Raw genomic sequence first — 6,000 nt, 5'->3', positions numbered from 1 at the left:
TTTTACTTTAAAGTCTATTTTGTCAAAGATTAATATTGCCACTCCTGCTCTTTTTTGAGTGTTGTTTGCTTGATATATTTTTTTCCATCTTTTAAGTTTTAGTTTGTTTGTGTCTTTAAGTCTAAGATGTGTCTCTTGTAGGCGGCATATAGATGTATCATTTTTTTTTTATCCATTCTACCACTGTCTGTCTCTTTATTGGTGCATTTAGTTCATTTATATTCAGCATAATTATTGACAGGTTTAAGTTTAGTGCTGTCATTTTGATGTCTTTTTTTGTGTGTTGTTGACAGCTTCTTTGTTCCACTTAATTTTCTGTGCAGAGTCATTTTTCTTTATGTATTTTCTTTTCATCTTTTTCATTGTTGTTGATTTTGTGTTTGCTGAGTCTTTGTATTTTTCTAGTTTTTTATTTTGCCTTGTAGGATTGTTAGTTTCCTTTGTGGTTACCTTAATATTTACCCCTATTTTTCCAAGTTTAAACCAGTCTTTTATTTCTTTATATCTCCATGACTTCCTCTCCCTATGAAAAATCTATGTCTACATTTTTTAGTCCCTCTTTTTTGTTTTAATCTCATCATCTTTTACATATTGACATCTGCTTCCCTATATTCACTGTTTTAGCTTTGATTTATTTTTGTAACTTCCCTATCTGCGGTGATACCTGGTTGCTGGAAATACTGTTTTTCAATTGTTATTTCTCAGTGAATTTTAAGAAGAAGTATTAGGGAAGAATATGAAGTATTGTGAAAGATGTTTGGGTATATTTAGGTCTTTGTCTAAGTGTGTCAAATTCCATTTTATATTTGTTATTAAGGCTCATTTCACAACAGTTTCTAAATTCAAAATTAATAACATTGAAAGTTAGGTTGCTTTTCCTATGTACAAGGCGGCTTTTACATAATGAAGATGTCTTAGATTCTCAGCCATTTTCTTTCCTTCCCTTCTTACCCCACATGGGAGGAAATTCTTTTAGCATAGTAATACATGTTATGGAAAAAAAAAGAAAGAAATATAATCAATAATTAGCAAGAGAAAATATGCTCTCCTCTGAGGGATCTGAACCATGTAAGCTAACTTCTAAGGAAGACTGTAAAATCTAATGGACTGTAAGGATTGATCTTTGCCTTCACAGAATGGTATAAACTTGCCAAGCTCTTCTAGAATTTGCAGGCAAAAAGGTGGAGTTGCAGATGTAAACTCATAGTCATTCCAGTATATCATAGAAATTACAAAGTTAAGAAAGAAGACAAGGGAAATACCAGTCCATTGTCTCTCACTGACTGCCTTATTACCTGGAAAGTGCTTTTCTCTATATGACTAATGAAATTCCTCTGAGAACACAAAAATTAAACTTCTGCCTCTTATGAAAATGAAAGACATCTACTAAATAATAATCAATTACAAAATATTTCTATTTTGATATAAACATTTAGGGTCTATCCGTTGTCACAGTCTTCAAACTTCATATTTATCTTTGAAATGATGACATCATTGATCAATCAAAAATATCTGAACCAAAATATGTATTGTAGAGCATGCAATTAAACCATTCTTCTGTTGTTTTCCTTACATCTATATAATACACCTGTACAGACTAAGCTCAATTTTTTCTTCTTCAGAGACCGAGAGTATCCAAGAGTACATTTAAGCTTAGGATAGAAGTAATAGAAAGTTCTTCTTTGTATTGAACAGAAGCATTTCTCCACATAGTCCTTACCCTAGTACTAGATTTTTTTTGTTTTTGTTTTTTTACATTTGAAATCTTACAATATAACCTGAAACTCATTTTAACATGACAGTCACTTAAATAACTGAAGAGATCTATTATATCTCATACACAAGATAACTCTTTCCAAACTAAACAATTATATTTCCTACATAGATCAACGAATTGTGCAACAGTTATTATATCAACATCAAAAGTTTGGCTCAGAACTTTTTTGTTCTAATATTTTTTCTATAACATTAGTTTCTATAATAAAGTATTTCTCTCAGATTAAAACTATTCATGTAGAAAAGAACACCTTCTAGCTCCCAGAGAATAATCAAGAGAGAAATACCACAGAAGAGAAAGCCTAGTGGAGATCAATAAGACCTGTGGAAATTAAAGTTCAATCTAAGTAATCTCTGAAAATAGAGATGTAAAACTATATGAAAATATTAAAACTTATTCTGAAAGTAAAGTTACATAATGAAAAAATCTAAATAAAAACTAACGTAAGCCAACATTTCAATTTTTTTTTAAAAAGACTAAGATGTAGGTGAGAAAAAAGGGATATAAAATCTGCCAAATTTATTACGTTACATAGCGGGAATAAAGAGAGACGATTTAGTTTAATTTTAATTTAATTAATGGCTAAAATATAGACTAAAGAGTGTTTTGAAGGAATAAATATATTCTCTAGTTGTATTTAAACCGAGTTGCATTTCTTTCAAAGCACAAAAGAAGATTGAAACAAGCACAGAATATCAAGAAAAGCAGAGGGAAAAAAAAGACAGTGAAAATTTTTTAATAAATTAACAAATATATAAAAATAAGTGAAAGCATAAAAGCATGACCTATACATATATAAATGCTTGTATAACAAATGTAAATACTTTAAATTGTTCCTTAAATAAATGATAATTTTGGGAGGTTAACGTATACTTCTATTTATCCTCCACATCGTTTGTGCTATTACTGGTGTATATATATCATTATACATTATAAAACCAGCAGTAGGATGCTTTAATTTTTATTTTAATCATTAATGTCTTTTGAAGAAATTAAGATATGAAATAAAAAATGCTGTTGTTGTGTACCATTGAGTCAATTATGACACACACACATATATGTAAACGAATTTGATAATAATACTAACTTATAGGGTTGCTGTGAGGATTGACTGAGACAATGCACATTGCCTTGATTAGCAAGTTTGGCTATTATAATAGTTAATACTAATATTAAAGGTTAATATTTATTGGTAAAGATAACTCAAGTGAATGCCACATTCTATTGCTAAGGCTTAGATTCTATGCCTTTTCACTTCCCAACCAGGTGGTCAGGGATATACCCTTAACTGGTCAAGTTAAGGGTAATACTGGCCTGAGTGCCTGATCCAAATTAATGCAGCCTAATGTGCCCAGCCTGATATGGAGGATGATGACAAGTGACATCCCCAATTGCAGGGTAAAGGAAATCTGCTGCAAATGCCTCACCTGATTTTTGAGAGGCAGCACTTGGAGGAGAAAGAAGGTTGGGAAAGAAAAAGTGGAAAGAGTTGTGGCATATTGAAAGGAGCAGGGTTCCCCCACAAGCACAGATTTCCTTCTTCCAGGTGGGTCAAGCGTCAGGAAGTAGCTTCTCCATAGGTTCCCACCCTCTTTCATTTTCTGCCATGCTTTCTTTTGCAAAGAGTGCCCTCTCCTATCTTGATTGAAAAATAAATTCCCACTCAGTCTACATGGCCAAGTCTCATGTCTCTCCATCTTGAAACCATTCCTACCTCCTCTCCTCAGATAAAAGTAATCACTCCCCCCACCCCCGCCATACTTCTGCCTATCACAGTCTTTCCTTCAAAAACATTTTTTGAGTGTTTCCTATGTTGATCACATGGGTCTGTCTCCCATGCCAGACTGAAAATTCCTTGAGGACAGCAACCACATCGTATTAGTATTGTTTTTGTTTTTAAAATAGCCTTATTGAGGTGTAATTTACAAAAAAATGAACTACACATATTTAAAAGTACACAGTGATAAGTCTTGACATACAAATATAGACAATATAGAGTATAGATATAGATATAAATGATCTAGATATGGATATAGATTCAGATATGGATACAGATACATAACCCAGAAATCATCACCATAATCAACATAGTGGGCAAAGTTTTCCTGTGACCCTTTGCCATCTCTCCTTCTACCCCTCCCCAACTCCCATCACTATCTCTGGTATTTTCTGTCACTATAGATTTGTTCTCATTTTCTAAAAATTCAATAAGTGACACTTTTTTATTTTTTATCTGGCTTCTGTCACTCATCATAATTCTTTTGAGATTCATCCATGTTGTTGCATGTATCAATAGTTTGGTCCGTTTTGTTGCTGAGTAGTTCCGTTGTAGGAGTCCCTGGGTAGTGCAAATAGTTAATCATTGGACTACTAATGAAAGGCTGGCAGTTTAAACCTACACAGTGGCCCCTACACATGAGGTCTACATGAGTCGGAACCAACTTGATGGCAACTAATACCAACAACAATTCCATTGAATGGATATACCATAATTTGTTCACCTTTTGATGGACATTTGACGTGTTTTCATGTTGGCTATTGCAAATAAAGCTGCTATAAACATTAAAAAAGAGACAGAGAGAAATAGAGATTGAGAGAGATGGAGATTATTCAGCAAGTATATAATAGTGATATCTAAGGTATTGCACCAGCCCTGGGCTCATAGCACCACTGAGCAGTTTCTATTAACCCAGTACAGCTGGATGTCCTTCCTCAAGCACGATAAGGTGTTAATTTAAAGATTAACGAGCTTGAGTTGTATTTCTGAGCTGATAGTATAGTAAATTTATCTAAAGGAGGGATGTCAAATGTTTGGACAGGGGTACAATTTCAGTTCTTGTCATAGGCGCCATTTTCTGTAGATACGCCACTGGCCATACTGGGTTAATAGAAACTGCTCAGTGGTGCCACCAGCCAGGGCTACAGCAATACCTGTCATAGCTGCTATACCTTAGTTAGCCTCTGACTAACTCTTTTGAGGAGGTTTCTATAAAACAGAGTAGAGAAACTAGACAATATTTGGAGAAAAATGTGAGAACGAAGGAGGTGGTTTATGTTGTTTTGTTTTGTTTCAGATGGAAGATATTACAATATGGGATGATGGAAATGATTTTGTAGAGAGGGGGGAATTTATGTTAAATGAGACTGTGAGACACTTGCATAAGTAAGAGTAGATAGGATCCAGTGTAAAAATAAGTGATTTTGTTTTTCACAGGAGCAAAGACAATTCATCCAACCTAATAGCAAAGAGGACTTGAAGCACTTACTGATGAAGATCAAAGACTACAGCCTTCACTAGGGATTACATCTCAACACAAAGAAAACAAAAATCCCCATAACTGGACCAATAAGCAACATCATGATAAACAGAGAAAAGATTGAAGTTGTCAAAGATTTCATTTTATTTGGGTCCACAATCAACATTCATGGAAGCAGCAGTCAAGAAATCAAGAGATGCATTGCATTGGGCAAATCTATTGCAAAAAACCTCTTTAAAGTGCTGAAAAACAAAGATACCACTTTGAGGACTAAGGTCTGCCTGACCCAACCCATAGTATTTTCAATCCCCTCATATGCACATGAAAGCTGGACAATTAGTAAGGAAGACTGAAGAAGAATTGACGCCTTTGAATTATGGTGCTGGTGAAGAATATTGAATATACTATGAACTTCCATAAGAATGAACAAATCTGTCTTGGAAGAAGCACAGCCAGAATTCTCCTTAGAAGCAAGGATGGCAAGACTTCGTCTCAACATACTTTGGACTTGTTATCAGGAGAGACCAGTCTCTGGTGAAAGTCATCATGCTTGGTAGAGGGTCAGCGAAAAAGAAGAAGACTCTCAAGAAGATGGACTGACACAGTGGCTGCAACAATGGGCTCAAACATAGCAACAATTGTGAGGATGGAACAAGACTGGGCACTGTTTCATTTTGCTGTACATACACTCCCAATGAGTTGGAACCGACTTGACAGCACCTAACATCAACAACAATAGAAGATTGTTAATGTGATATATTAATGAATTTTATAATGTAAAATAATCCTGGGTTAAACCCAAATTGGCCATTATACTTTATGCCCTTTATATATTGCTGGATTTGGATTCTAAATTCTTACTTAGAAATTTTGAATAGATGGCTATGAAATAAAATGGCTTGTAATTTCCTTGTTGTTAGGTTTGGTAGTCAAGTTATGCCAGGTATGGCTTTTCTTGGAAGATTT

This window comes from Trichechus manatus, unplaced genomic scaffold (assembly GCF_000243295.1).
Source record: "Trichechus manatus latirostris isolate Lorelei unplaced genomic scaffold, TriManLat1.0 scaffold00009, whole genome shotgun sequence".
Classification (NCBI taxonomy): Eukaryota; Metazoa; Chordata; class Mammalia; order Sirenia; family Trichechidae; genus Trichechus; species Trichechus manatus.
Note: the sequence above shows the minus strand (reverse complement) of the source record.